The sequence below is a fragment of the Schistocerca gregaria genome, chromosome 4 (genome assembly GCF_023897955.1).
Source record: "Schistocerca gregaria isolate iqSchGreg1 chromosome 4, iqSchGreg1.2, whole genome shotgun sequence".
Classification (NCBI taxonomy): domain Eukaryota; kingdom Metazoa; phylum Arthropoda; class Insecta; order Orthoptera; family Acrididae; genus Schistocerca; species Schistocerca gregaria.
In genome coordinates, this window is record NC_064923.1 from 367,469,497 (window position 1) to 367,486,161 (window position 16,665).

Sequence of the window (16,665 nt, forward strand, 5' to 3'; positions counted from 1 at the left end):
TATCATTTACTCATGTTAACGTTTTAATCATTGTTTCCTTATTTACAGGTTACAAAATGTCCTTAACACATGAAGAACACATTGAAATCATCTTGATACCAGGAGATAGAACCACATAGGCCATTGCTGAGGATTTAAACAGTCGTCACCCAACCAGACAGCCCATCACTCACAGCGCAGTTGCCAAGCTTTTGGCCAAATTCCGAGCAACAGGTTCTGTCACAGATAAACCTAAGCCTTGAAGACCAAAATCTTCCACTGCTGAAGCAATAACAGTGAGTGTGTTGGCATCATTTAGCAAGAGTCCGCAACAAAGTACTCGTCGCCTGTCACATGAATGTGGGGTTAGCCGTACCTCCATACTGTGAATTTCATCGCAGCACAAATGACACCCATACAAAATTCAGCTGCTCCAACACCTCAACAAAGATGACCCAGACCATCGGCTACAGTTCGTAGAACGGGTGCCACAGCAGCTGCAAATAAACCCACGTTTCCCCTATCAGGTGCTGTTCAGTGATGAAGCCAATTTCTTTATCAATGGTGAAGTGAACAAGCAGAGTCACAGATACTGGTCCAATACAATACCGCACTGGATTGATGCTTCCAAAACTGTCGACTCACAAAAAGTGATGGTCTGGTGAGGTGTGTGGGGTACCAAAGTCGTTGGACCTTTTTTTATTGATGGTACATTAACAGCCGACGGCTATCTGAGGTTATTGGATGAAGAAGTGTTTCCCTCATTGTTAACGGAGGTTGGGACATTTCCGGAATTCTTCCAGCATGATGGAGCCCCACACATTATGAGCGCAATGTGCGAGCATACCTGGATGTGCAGTTCCCTCAAAAGTGGATTGGTTGTAGGGGTGCTGTGGAGTGGCCACCACGTTCGCCAGATTTGATTCCTTTGGACTTTTATCTTTGGAGTCATGTCAAAGCACTGGTTTATTCTGTGAAAATACGGGATTTGCATCATCTGAAGCAGCACATTGTTGATGTGTGTGGTCAAATTCAGCCAGATGTGTTGGTCAAAGTTCATCAGGACTGGGTTCGGAGGATAGCATTAACAATCCAACATAATGACAACATATTGAGCCATTCCTATGACTGTGTAACATCAGAGTAATGTCTCTTCAGCACATAACATACATGCTGCTGAGCGTCCCACAACTGCCACATGTAACTGGCTAAAATCCGAGAATGAATAAAGCTATGTTCAAAATAACAACAGCGTTGTTTTTCTGGTGAAATTCTCTATGTGTTTGATATGTCACATGACCACATTCCCATTCGAAATTTTGGAGTTGAATCCAAGATGGCGGCTTTCAAGATGGCCGCCATGTTGCTGACAGATTAGATTAGGTTAGATTAGATTAGATTAGATTAGCCTATAAAGTTTCCCCCCTCCTATTCCTCTTGTGTAGGGACTCTGTTTCCTTGTTTGCTACTCCATTTGAATTTTATGAGGGTGTTTCCGGACTTTTGGACCACCCTGTACTTTCCTTACCAGGTCGCTTCACTTGCTCGGAGTGCCACCAGGTGACATTAAATCTTGTTGTGGGCAGTCTCTATCACAATATCACACAGTAATGTTTATTAATAAGTATTGTCTGGCACAAAGTCATTAAAGAGTACCATATCTTGCTGGTAAAAGTAACTGTTTGAAGAGATTTATGGTTAATATTCAGTTATCAAGTCTCCAAAGAATGCTTGGGGCATATCTCTATAAAACACTTATGTCATCAGTTTGAGCAGAATTATTTCAAGCAGTTATTTATAAGAGAGCAAAAAGTGATTGTCATTGGCAAAACTGAAAACTCTCCTTAGTGCAGAGGGCACAGAAACCCCATTTTAACCTACTGTCTTTATTTAGAATTATCGCAAATTTCTGACTGATTACCTCAGTCTCTGAGGCTGAGTCTAATGAAGTGAAAAAGCCTTAATCACTTTATTGTGTTTCACTGAAATATGTTTTGAGTTGCACTTAAGCTACAGAAATTTTTTGTTGCTTGTTTAATAAAAATACTTCTCCACCATAAAAATACAATTTTCTAAGATATCATTCATTTGTTTGTGTGTAAACCAATGAGACATGATATGAAGGATAATAGGTGAAGGGACTGCCTTAATAGTATTCAGTTTGGATACTTTCTTGCTCTCAGTCTGAGTGTCTGTGTATGGCAGTGTCACAAATCACATCCTCTCTTTCGTCCTTAGTGTCATATCAGTGGAGTCAGATGCAAGGGACTTGATTGACACTGCTAAATGTGTGATTTGTTATCATTGTTTAATATTACCAATCACATTTCCTTGTAGAATTTCTTGAACTAATGACAAAATAATTATTTTTATTTTATTTGTGAGATAAATATTCACTTATGAATGTTCTGCACTTGATACATGCTTTCCTAGTACAGCTGTTACATAAAAGTTTTAGCTCTCAGCAAGTCTGAAGAATAAGACAGTCTGAAGAATAAGACAGATCTGTCAGTAGATGTTGTCTGCCTGTAGTTGAGGTGTAACACTAGACACAACCAATTATTTGGCCTCTAAGAACAAAAGTTTATTGATCCATATTCAAGTAAGCAACAAATGTAGAAGCAGTGCAATAAGCTATAGTATAATCTGAGAAGCTGCACTATCTTTATATAGAGGAGGGCTCCAGTAGGTAGTACTATGGATGTCTTGCCATGTGCACTAGCCGTGCAACCCACTGCAGGTGTCCTTCAGTGGCCAGACTGCTTCAAGTGTAGTACACCTGCCATGGAGTGTACCCAAGTGTTGTGTAAAGGGTTGTACATCCCTCTCCTCTTGGGGAAAGAGTGCTCCTCTGATGCAGGCATTGTGGTGATAAATGACACATCCATGTGCCCCCCCCCCCCTCAAAGACCACAATGGATGACCAGCAATAAGGGTGCTGCCAGCATCTTGATGTTTGGCACTTGATGTGTGATGAGGGTGATGGCCACAGGGTGCTCAGATGGGGACACTAGGGTTGCCAATGCTGAAGAACCCAATGGTTAAGGCCCAGCTGGTGGAGGAAGTGCAGTAAAGCATCAACGGGAAGGGCGAGCAGCGTGCGTCAGGGTGCTGGACCCAGGAGAGGAAAGAGATGATGACTTCCACAAGGAGGAGTGGGTCTGACTCAGGGAGGCCAGGACACGTGATGAGGGTGCCGGAACAGGTGTCGAGGGTAGAGGTGAAGGCAGCGACAGCAGACCTATGGCCCTCACTGTGGCACAAGGATGATTCTGAACGAGATTTTCACTGTGCAGCAAAGTGTGTGCTGATATGAAACTTCCTGGCAGATTGAAACTGTGTGCCAGACCGAGACTCGAACTTGGGACCTTTGCCTTTACTGGGCAAGTTCTCTACCAACTGAGCTGCCCAAGCAAGAGATGTGGCTCAAATTCAAAGATATATTAGCAACAGCAATTGAGAGATTCATACCTCATAAATTGGTAAGAGATGGAACTGATCCCCCATGGTACACAAAACAGGTCTGAACGCTGTTGCAGAGGCAACGGAAAAAGCATGCAAAGTTCAGAAGAACGTGAAATCCCAAAGATTGGCTAAAATTTACAGACGCGCGAAATTTGGCACGGACTTCAATGCGAGATGCCTTTAATATGTTCCACAACGAAACATTGTCTCGAAATTTGGTAGAAAATCCGAAGAAATTCTGGTCGTATGTAAAGTACACAAGCGGCAAGACACAGTCAGTACCTTCGCTGTGCACTGCCGATGGTACTGTTACAGACGACTGTGCCACTAAAGCAGAGTTATTGAATGCAGTATTCCAAAATTCCTTCACCAGCAAAGACAAATGGAATATTTCAGAATTTGAAACACGAACAGCTGCTAGCATGAGTTTCTTAGAAGTAGATACCTTAGGAGTTGCGAAACAACTCAAATCCCTTGATACGGGCAAGTCTGCAGGTCCAGATTGTATACCAATTAGGTTCCTTTTGAATTACGCTGATACAATAGCTCACTACTTAGCAATCATATAAAAACCGCTCGCTCACCGATAGATCTGTACCTCCTGATTGGAAAATTGCGCAGGTAGCACCAGTGTTTAAATACTGTAGTAGGAGTAATCCATCGAATTACAGACCTATATCATTGACATCGGTTTGCAGTAGGGTTTTGGAGCATATACTTTATTCAAACATTATGAATCACCTCGAAGGGGACAATCTATTGATACGTATTCAGCATGGTTTCAGAAAACATCATTCTTGTGCAATGCAGCTAGCTCTTTATTCACACGAAGTAATGGCTGCTATCGACAGGTAATCTCAAGTTGATTCCGTATCTCTAGATTTCCAGAAAGCTTTTGACACTGTTCCTCACAAGCGACTTCTAATCAAGCTGTGGGCCTATGGGGTATCATCTCAGTTGTGCGACTGGATTTGTGATTTCCTGTCAGGAAAGTCGCAGTTCGTAGTAATATACGGCAAATCATTGAGTAAAACTGAAGTGATACCAGGTGTTCCCAGGGAAGCATCCTGGGACCGCTACTGTTCCTGATCTATATAAATGACCTGGGTGACAATCTGAGCAGTTCTCTTAGGTTGTTCGCAGATGATACTGTAATTTACCGTCTAGTAAGGTCATCCGAAGACCAGTAACAGTGGCAAAGCGATTTAGAAAAAATTGCTGTACGGTGTGGCAGGTGGCAGTTGACGCTAAATAATGAAAAGTGTGAGGTGATCCACACGAGTTCCAAAAGAAATCCGTTGGAATTTGATTACTCGATAAATAGTACAATTCTCAAGGCTGTCAATTCAACTAAGTACCGTGGTGTTAAAATTACGAACAACTCCAGTTGGAAAGACCACATAGATAATATTGTGGGGAAGGCGAGCCAAAGGTTGTGATTCATTGGCAGGACACTTAGAAGATGCAACAAGTCCACTAAAGAGACAGCTTACACTACACTTGTTTATCCTCTGTTAGAATATTGCCGTGCGGTGCGGGATCCTTACTAGGTGGGATTGATGGAGGACATCGAAAGGGTGCAAAAAAAGGGCAGCTCATTTTGTATTATCACGTAATAGGGGATAGAGTGTGGCAGATATGATACGCGAGTTGAGATGGAAGTCTTTAAAGCAAAGATGTTTTTCATCATGGCAAGATCTATTTACTAAATTTCAGTCACCAACTTTCTCTTTCGAATGCAAAAATATTTTGTTGAGCCCAACCTACATAGGTAGGAATGATCATCAAAATAAAATAAGAGAAATCAGAGCTCGAACAGAAAGGTTTAGGTGTTTATTTTTCCCGCGCACTGTTCGGGAGAGGAATGGTAGAGAGATAGTATGATTGTGGTTCGATGAACCCTCTGCCAAGCACTTAAATGTGAATTGCAGAGTAATCATGTAGATGTAGATGTAGATAATCTTTATTCAGTTTCTTAGTAAAAAGTTAGATGCAGAATAGCTCAGAGATATTCCCAAGGGAACTTGGTTGGATTCTCTTATTGTGGGTCGACTTGAGAGAACATGTCTGAAATTGGTAGATACTCAACTGCTTACATAGTTCCAATGTGTTGATAGTATTTACACTGAATGATTCTTTCATTCTGTTGTAAAGTGTTTACTGTTATGAAAGTTCCTGACAAATTAAAACTGTATACTGGACCAAATCTTGTACACAGACCCATACACTTTTCATAGGTTACACTCTCACAGGCACTTCTCATTCACTGCCTCATAGGCTCCGTCTTTCAATACCTCATTCCTACTTTCCAAAAGTATACAGAACCTCCATGCCTTGCAAACCTAGCATTTCAAGAAGTAACAGAATGCTAGAGAATGCCTAAGGCAAGATTCCAGTGTGACACAAGGCATAAGATCAGAGCTGTATGTCCCAAGTCACCTGCTCTGTTTTCAATGCCACAATTGCCAGTTAGTACACTCTCCAAATGTGTTCATTGATATTGTCATGCTTTTTCAAAACATGGCAAGCTTTCCAAAAACATGTCAATTCCATGTTTCTGAACAGTTTCCATAGATAGAACTGAAGACAAAAATATGGCACTTCCCTTGAATTTTTCTTGAATGATTCCAGTAACACATTTGCTGGTATTTTTCCTTGCTCTCTTCACTTGTATGTTTCCAGGGAGAGCACTCTTTGCCTTACTGTCTAGCAGTATTGCACTTCAGTAGATGTTAAACCTATAGAACAGTACTTACAATCACACAATTGTCAATTTTTCCACTTGAAACATTCCCCCCTCTACTTTCAGAAGACACACTCATTTTAAAATAATTAATGCCTCCAATTCTTGTAATCAACACTGAGCATGATGACTCAGTGGTTAAACCACTGGACTCACATTAAGGAGGAATGCGATTCAAATTCTCATCCTTCCAGAAGTATCACCGTTTTTTTGGCTGAGGGATGGGCTGGGGCTGTGGTTGTGTTGTCACCAGTCTCTGACTGATATTATGTCAGACACTTCCTCTGACTCGTAGAGACCCTGAATGTATTCTTTCCACCTATTGTCTGTCTCATCTGTGTTTAACAGCTTTGCACTCTGGTTGCTGATAGCTTTGCATTTTGTCTCATAAAATGTATTTTAACTCTTCTAGATGCTGAATCTGTCTTTCAAATTACCTTTTGCTTTTAGTTTTTTTTCACATTTTTGCAGGCAATTTGATTTAGCTCCCCTGTATTTCCCATTGATTTTGTTTCTAAGTGGCTTCCATGGCCATATTCCTTTCTTTTCATGAACATTTCATGGATTTCCTTCTTTCATCAATTATCTTTTGCTGCCAAGATCACTTGGTATTTTTATTTTATTTCATAATAACTAGATTCAACACAATCTTTCTGTCATTGGATCTTCAGAAAATCTTATTAACATGCCTACATACCACCAATACAATAAGCATACTTTCTTGCTGCAATATATGGTTGTTATTAAAAATTTTCTGCAGATGTGATGATGACAACAAGATTCTTTCTAAGCTAATGATTGTGATATAAAATAAAAATACCAGCGGTCTTAGCTGTAAAGGCTTTCTCCATTTACCAATGACAGTTTGCTCCCTGCAAACTTGTGCCACTTATATTCCATTGATAAGTTGAAATATTTTTCCTGTCACCCAAGGTTTCTTTGCAATTACCTTCTTTGTGCTTTCAGTGTCAGTCCAACTTCTGTGATTGCTCTATTAGTGGATGTCATTCCTCTAAAACAGAACTGCTGGGATTGTGGTATTCATTCTCACAGAATTTACAGCATCAGAGGATTTCAAATACACGTCATTAGTCCTCAATATCTCAGTACCCCACCTCTTCACATTATGATTTTTCCTGACAGTTCTCGTAAACTTCAGACTACTCTTAATCATTAGGTAACTGTGATCTAAGTGTATATCTGCTCCTAGGTATACCTTAGACTCCAATATCTGATTTCAGAATCTCTTACCGTGATGAGTCTTCCCAAGTCTCCTGGCCTTTTCCAAGTGTAGCCTGCCTAAAACTGTATGGTTTTTGAATGGTGATTCTTGAACAGCAATTTACTGTTACCCTGAAACTTATTGCAGCACTCAAAGAGTTTTTCTTCTCTCTCATTCCCTCAACTAAGTCCATATTCTCTTGTATCTTGGTCTTCTACCCCTTCCTCTACTACAGCATTGCAGTCTCCCATGATTATTAGATTAGATTTACTTTCATTCCAGTTGATCCATAGTGAGGACATCCTCCAGGATGTAGAATATGTCAGAAAAACATTATGGAATGAAAGTAAGCATAGTATGCCAGCTTTTTCATTTTTATATCCCTTATGTCTGACACAGTCACATTGCAAATAGAGATTTGTTAAGACACTTCAGCAGTTCTGTGGTGTGCTCCACCCAGTTGAATTTATCATCAAGCTGTAATCCCAAGAATTTAATACTGTCCACTTCTTCTATCTGCTTGTCACCCTATGTTAGACATATAGTTGTGGGACACTCCTTACAAGTTCTGAACTGCATGTAGTGTGTTTTTTCAACCTTTAGTGATAAAGAATTGGCTAGGAATCAGTGATTAATGTCCACAAATATTTTATTAGATGATCTTTCTAAGACTACACTTGATTTGCTATTTATTGCAATGTTTGTGTCATTGGCAAACAAAACGAATTTGGCATCTAGTAATGTTACTGATGAAAGGTCGTTGATATACACAAGAAAAAGTAAGGGCCCTAAATGGAACCTTGTGGGACCCCACATGTAATTAGTTCCCAGTTGGATGATGCCTGATATCTTAATACATGTCTCTTTCCTAATAACACCCTTTGTTTCCTGTCAGAGATATAAAATTTGAACCATTTTGCAGCTTTTCCTGTTCCACCATAATATTCTAATTTACTTAAAAAGATATTGTGATTTACACAGTCACATGCCTTTAACAGATCACAAAATATACCAGTTGCCTGCAATTTTTTGTCTGATGAATTAAGCACATTTTCACTGTAAGTGTAGATAGCCTTCTCAATAGAACCCTTTAGATTTCCAAACTGTGACTTTGACAGTATGTTATTTGAGATAAGATGGTTATAAAGCCGAATGTACATTACTTTTTCTAAATTTTTTGAGAATTCTGGCACAAGTGAAATTGAATGGAAGTTTGATGTCCCTTCTTAAACAATGGCTTAACTTCAGCATATTTCAACCATTCAGGAAATATTCCACTGATAAATGAGTGGTTACACAGATAGCTTAATATGTTACTTAACTCAGAATCACATTCTTTAATTAACTTTGTTGATATTTCATCATCCCCTAGATGTTTTTGATTTTAAAGATTTTTATGATGGAAATTATTTCTGCTGGGGTAGTGAGGGTCAGGTTCATATTATGGAAGTTACTTGAAATGTCTGGTCTGAGGTATTCCATAGCAGCATCTACAGAACCTGACAACCCCATCTTTTCAGTAATAGTTATAAAATTTTGTTAAAATGTTCTGCAACACTATACACATCTGTCACCAATGTATCATTTACTCGTAATGCTATTTGTCCCTCTTCATGTCTGGTTCTACCAGTCTCCTCCTTCACTGTATCCCATATAGACTTTATTTTGTTACCTGATATGACTACCTTTTCCTTGTAATATATTTGCTTTGATATCCGTATTACAGTCTTTAATATTTTGCCTTATTTCATGTAATGTGCTATAGCATCAACATCAGAACTGTTATAGATTGACAGATACAGTTTTCTTTATGTTTTACAATATTCCTTGAGTAATCCATGGCTTCTTTGTAGACTTTGCTCTAACCTTGGATAGTTTTGGGACAAAAGCAGTGTTCAAATAAGGTAAGCACTTTATTAGCAAAAGTGTTATATTTTCATTCATGCCATGAGCACTGTAAACATCATTCCAGTGAATATATCTGAGGAGTGTCCTAAAATAATCAATTTTTGGCTTACTGATTAAGCTCTTGAGCTCAGATTTAAAAGACTTTATATCCTGTTCAGTATTAACATTTAACAGAAGGAACTGCATGTCATGGTCTGAGAGACCATTGACTATTGGTTTTGTAATATAATTTTGTTCATTGGACTTTTCTATAAAGATATTATCAATGGCTGTTTGTGAGCAATTGGCTACCGTAGTGGGGAACTTTACAATGGGAATTAAGTTGAATGATAGTGTTACTAATTCAGATAAGTTCTTATTGGGAAAGTCTTTAAGGAAATCTACATTGAAATCACCAGCAACCACTATTTCTTTGTTTTTGGTTGTTAAATGGTCCATTACAGCTTCAAAGTGGTTTATGAACAGATTGAAGTTTCCTGCAGGTGTTCGATATATACTTAATATTATGAAGGACTTTTTGTGAAATTCTACTTGTTTTGCATATGCTTCCATATGCTGTTCTAGGCAAAATTTATGAATGTCTATGTTCTTAAATTTATGACAGTTCCTGATGAATGTGGCAACTCCTTCTTTCTCCATTTCTGCTCTACAAAAGTAAGATGCTAACCTAAACCCTGTAAGACATAAAAGTTCTGCACCAGTGGTCACATGATGTTCAGAGAGGGAGATTATGTCAGCTGGGTTTGAAGACTCTAATTCATCTATGCAGATAATTAATTCATTAATTTTATTTCTCAGTCCTCGAAATTTTGGTGCAATAAAGATAGCTGACATTTCACATTGACTGAGTTAAAATTGGGTGGAGTTGAAATATCTGCTGACTGTTGAAAATTCTTAACCAATAGCTGTTTATGCTGATGTAATAAGCTAGAATGACGTTTTTTGGTTTCTTTCTCAAACTGAAGGTTTGTCTCAGTCCTAACCTCTCTTAAAATTTGTTTTTTTTTTTTTTCTCTCCTCCCTACCCTAAAAACGGATCTTTTCTGAACCCTATAACCACTGGTATTTTATCACTCACGACAGTGCCTCCCCCCCCCCCCCCTCCCCCTTTAACTTTCCTGCTATTTTCCCAGTCAGTTTACCCTTCCCTTTCCTTTTGAGGTGAAGGCCATGCCTAGTATAATCCCACCTATTAAGAGAATCAACAGAAACCACACCAATGTGTGACCTTGCACCCGACATAAGCAGTTGTTCCAACTCCAAATTAACTCTCTTGACAGAAGAGTTCAAATGAGGTCGGTCATGGCGCCCAAGAACAGATACAAACTTAACACTAGTATGCTTTGATGCTAATGTAATCTTCTCAGATCACACTCTATACTGTATCCAGGATCTCTGTCAATACTATTACCTGCCCCACCCACTATAACAACGTTGTCTTCCTTAGTAAATCTTTGCAGAGTGAACCTAAATCCTCTGTTACCTGCTCCAAACCAGCACTAGGCTTAAAAAAATTGGTGACCTGGTATTCTGATCCTAGTTCATGCTGCAAAAGTTGGCTAACACCTCTTCCATGGGAACTACCTAACAACAACAATTTCTTTCTCTTTACTGATTTTCCTACATTCTTACTTTTCAATTTGCTGCTGAAAGTTTGTTGTGCCCTGTCTACACCTGCAACTGCTTGAGGCTCACCAGCTTCTAACTGAAGCAACAGGTCAAATCATTTTCTACATTCACCATGAAGCTGTCAGACAAAGTTCTAGGCCTGTTTCTCCTGTTGCCTGTTGCCACTTCCCACCTCTCTTTACCCTTCTCCCTCCTTATCCTGTCATGATCTCCCCTGGCCTTGTCTAACTCAGCGTGAAGGGCATAAATTTTCCCCTCCTGTTCTAGTATCTTCCTATCACTACTATATATACTACAAAACCACTGATGAGTCTCATTTACTTCCTCTATTCCCACACCACTACAGTTACCCACATGGAGAAAACTACAGCACCCGTCACACCAAAGCCCCAACCTAACAATTCTACGGCAAGTCAAGCACTTTTCACTCATGATAAATGTAATAGTTTATTAAGAATAAGTCAGTTAAATTACAGATAAACACGAAAATATGGTTCCACAAATTTGGCCTACACGCGACTGTGTGTAAACAAAGACAACAGTGCAAAGTTTCTGAAACAACAACTTAAACTTCACGCTACTTTCCGGAAATGTGAGTTAAATACTGAAGAGGCACACTACAGTTAAATTGAACGAAATTCTATAGATTTGCTGTGGCAAAGTGTAAACAGAAAATACGACTCTATGATCTTTTCGCGTTTTCTGCTATATTACTTAAAGAAAAATGAAACCTTTAATGGTAGACTTAAAATGCACACTAATACACCTATTTATCACATAATTAGTACTAAACTATTTGTTTTTATAATTTAAAATTACTTATCCTTACGGGAACACCAAAACTTGTGCTAGTCGACTGGCTGCAGGGCTGCCAATTTAGGTTGGTGCATAAGTTTTTAGGTTTTTGTTTTGCACGTTGGTTTTCTGTTTGTTATAGGTTTATTTATTGATTGTAATTTTTTTATTTGTAGTTCACTGCTGCTGTTTGAGTTTACATGTTGTCATTTTATCATTTGGACATAGTGAATTGAGCAGTGGATGCTAGAAAATGGAGTGATAAGTGGACAAATCAGAACATTTCTGACATATTCTTCTGTTTGATTTCCGTAGAGGGATGATAACAGTGGAGGCAGCCACAAGCATTTGCTTTGTGCATGGGGATAATGCTGTTGGACAGAGCACAACAAGAATTTTTTTTTCTCATATTAAGGAGGATTGTTTAGTGACTCCACATTTGAGAAGACTTTTGGGATTTGATGAAGATTGTTTAAATGCATTAATCCACAATGCTTCATGTTGTTAATCTCAAGAACTGGCAAATGCGATGAACTGTAATCATTCCACCACCATGCATCCTTTGCATGCAGTGGGGAAGATTCAAAAATTATGTGTATGGATACAGCGTGCTCTAAGCCAAAATCACAGAAGTCAGCAAGTGGCCAAATGTGCATCTCTGCTTGTTCGTCATCAGTTTGCTCATGAGAAACACCAGCCATTCCTATCCTGTATCATTACTGGTGGTGGGAAAGGGCATCTTAATGCTAACATAAAGAAAGGAAAGGAATGATTGAGACCAAAAAAATCAGCGACTCCTCATACAAAGATCTGCACACATCCACAAAAGATAATGTTAGGCATCTGGTGGAGCTACAATGGTGTGGTGTACTACAGATTGCTTCCCTAAGGTGTAATCTTCACTGGTGACATTTAACATCACCAAATGAGACATCTTGCAGATGGAGCTACAATGGTGTGGTGTACTACAGATTGCTTCCCTAAGGTGTAATCTTCACTGGTGACATTTAACATCACCAAATGAGACATCTTGCAGATGCAATCCAAGAACAACACCTAGGAAGACTGCATGAAGTGTTCCTCCAAGATAATGCCCACCCGCATTCTGCTAAACTGACAAAAAACACTATACAGGAGTTCGGTTGGAAAGCCATTCTGCACCCACCTTTTTCACTTGATCTTGAGCCTGCAGATTTTCACCTTTCCACTTTCTATTGAATAACTTTCTTTCTAGATGAAAATGTGCTCTAAACATGGCTCGACGAGTTCCTCATCTCAAAATCGTGTCATTTCTACAATTGTGGAATCAAGAATTGACCCCAGTGTTGGTAGACTGCTGTAATTAATGAAAGATAATATATTATTGATGACGGAAGTCTCTGTTGTGTGTATCTTTTGTGTTTATTAAACTTATGAAAAAATGCTACAAACCTATGCACCAACCGAATATTTTTATCTTTGTTTATGTACTGAGTCAGCTGTTCAGTGCCCTCGTATGGTCTCCTCTATTTCTTAATTTTCTGCTTGTGATGTATTCGTGTATACCTAAACTATCATTGCTAGCATTTGTTTGCCGTCTATTCTGATGACAAAAATGCTGTGTCTGAACTGTTTATGGCAACTCACTCTTTGCCCTATCTTCCTATTCCTAACCCATCATACTTCTTTTATACCATTATCTGATGCTGTTGATATTAACCCTATATTTATCTGACCAAAGCTACTTATGTTCTTTCCATTTCATGTAAATGACTCCTGATATTGCTAGATTGAGCCTATGTGTTCCCTTTTCAGATTTTATAGCTTCCCTACCATATTCAAACTTCTGATGTTTCTCATTCTGACTGGTAGAATGTTATCCATTTGTTGATTTTTTTCCTACATTTTTCTCATGGTCACTGCCCTCTTGTCAGTACTTCTTCAGAGAGCAGAATGGAAGACTAATCTGGGACCTTATGCCAGTAAGGAAATCATCATGAAACTTTTCTCAATTACAGACCATGTCCGTGAATAAACATTAGGTGCCTTTAATGCAGTAGTTTACATTACCTTCTGCATTCTCCTGCCCTGTTGACTGTTAGTAATTCTTCTGTCTTTAGGAGCAGTTTCTCACCCAAACCAAAAATGGTGTACTGAATCTCTGTTTGCACCTCTGCCTTCTTTGACAAGACCATTGCTAGAATGATGAAGACTCCTTATACTAGAAGTCCATTGCCATTATTCTTGATGATTTTTATTTAAAATGTAAGTAGTGGTAAGTTTTGTACTTACAGCCCAGGGACTTTTGATTGGTAGTCAAAGATACTGCTCCTAGTTAGGCTTACCATATTTTTTGGGTCCAACCCAGGACATATTATCATTTTTTAAATTCATCACAGGACATACTTCAATGTTTCTTTGACTTCAACTGAGAACATATTTTTGAAATTACTGAAGGTCTTAACATTTTACTGAAACTTTAGTTATTCAGTTATATTTTTCATGAGGCAGGGCTTTTTTCAGAAGAAATAATAAAATTCTCAATGAGGAAGTTATTTTACGATATATTTTTAAGGGTATTTGAAAATTGTTTTCGCAAGAAATTAGTTAAACATTATTCCAAGAAAACATGTAAAAAACCTTGCCTAACTAAAGGTATAAGAATAATTTGCAACTGTAAAAGAGAACTGTATCTAACTGCAAGAGGGAGTACTGACCCCAAAATTGTTTAATATTATAAAAACTATTGTGCGATACTAAGAAAAGTTATTAAAAAGTCCAGAAGCATGTGTATCATGTCTGAGATCAGCAACTCTGATAATAAAATTAAAGCAATTTGGAATATTATTGAAAGGGAAACAGGGCAACCAAGAGCACAGGAAGACTTTAGTGCCATAAAACTGAATGACAAGTGTACTAACAAACAATCATAAATTGAAAATATTTTCAATAATCATTTTTTAAATGTTGTGGAGAAAATAGGATCTAGATCTTCACTAGACGAGGCAAGGCTTCTAATAGGAGAGGCCATACCTGTGCAGTTTGAAACAACTGTATTTCCACCAACCACTCCCTCTGAAATCAGTAAAATAATAAACTCACTGAAAAGTAAAAGCTCTTACGGAATTGATGGCATTTCCAGCAAGATACTTAAAGCTTGTTCCCCACAGATAAGTAGGATTCTCAGCCACGTATGTAATAGCTCTTTGGAGCAGGGTGTTTTCCCCGAAAGACTGAAATATGCCATTGTAAAACCATTGCATAAAAATGGGGATGCGACGGATGTCAACAACTATCGCCCAATCTCTCTTCTGACAGCTCTATCAAAAATTTTTGAGAAAGTAATGTATTCAAGAGTAGCCTCCCATATTTGTAAAAATAAAGTACTAACAAAATGTCAGTTTGGTTTTCAGAAAGGCTTTTCAACAGAAAATGCTATATACGCTTTCACTGATCAAATATTAAATGCTCTGAATAACCGGACATCACCCATTGGTATTTTTTGTGATCTCTCAAAGGCCTTTGATTGTGTAAATCATGGAATTCTTTTAGATAAGCTAAATCATTATGGTTTGAGGGGGGCAGTGCACAAATGGTTTAATTCATACTTAACTGGAAGAGTGCAGAAAGTTGAAATAAGTGATTCATGTAATTTTAAAACAACAGCTGATTCCTCAAACTGGGGGGGCTATCAAGTATGGGGTCCCACAGGGTTTGGTCTTAGGTCCTTTACTGTTCTTGATATATATATATATATATATATATATATATATATATATATATATTAATGACTTCCCATTCCACATTGATGAAGATGCAAGTTCTCTTTTTTTTTTTTTTTTTTTTTTTTTTTTTTTTTTTTTTTTTTTATGATACAAGTATAGTAATAACATCCAAAAACCAAGAACTACGTGATGTAATTGTAAATGATGTCTTTCACAAAATTATTAAGTGGTTCTCAGCAAACAGACTCTCTTTAAATTTTGATAAAACACAGTATATACAGTTCCGTACAGTAAATAGCACAACTCCAGTAATAAATATGGACTGTGAACAGAAGTCTGTAGCTAAGGTAGAATTTTCAAAATTTTTAGGTGTGGCCATTGATGAGAGGTTAAACTGGAAGCAACACATTGGTGGCCTGCTGAAACGCCTGAGTTCAGCTATGTATGCTATTAGGGTTATTGCAAATTTTGGTGACAAGAATCTCAGTAAATTAGCTTACTATGCCTACTTTCATTCACTGCTTTCGTATGGCATCATATTCTGGGGTAATTCATCGTTGAGTAGAAAAGTATTCATTGCTCAAAAACATGTAATCAGAATAATTGCTGGAGCCCACCCACGGTCATCCTGCAGACATCTATTTAAGGATCTAGAGATCCTCACAGTAACCTCACAGTATATATATTCACTTATGAAATTTGTTGTTAATAATCCTACCCAGTTCAAAAGTAATAGCAGTGTGCATAGCTATAACACCGGGAGAAAGGATGATCTTCACTATGCAGGGTTAAATCTGACTTTGGCACAGAAAGGGGTAAATTATGCTACCACAAAAGTCTTTTGTCACCTACCAAACAGCATCAAAAGCCTGACAGATAGTCAACCAACATTTAAAAATAAATTAAAAGAATTTCTAGATGACAACTCCTTCTACTCACTGGCAGAATTTTTAGATATAAATTAAGGAAAAAAAAATAAAAATAAAAACTACCTTAAACATTAGTGTCATGCAATATCTTGTGTAATGCAGTATCTTGTACAGACATCTTTTATTAACCTGACACGTTCCACATCATTACAAAGTGTCGTATTCATGATCTATGGAACAAGTATTAATCAAATCTAATCTATTCCTGTTGCAGGTTACATTAAACACACTCATACACACTTTCTTTTGTCCTGCTAAATGATGACACAAAAAATAATAGAGATAACATGA

General features: G+C 38.0%; 1 protein-coding gene across 2 annotated transcripts in view; it reads left to right on the top strand.

Moving 5' to 3' along the window:
- The window catches only part of LOC126267296 (glutamyl-tRNA(Gln) amidotransferase subunit B, mitochondrial), a 138,598-nt gene that overhangs the window by 60,731 nt on the left and 61,202 nt on the right, over nucleotides 1-16,665 (top strand). The window lies entirely within an intron of this gene.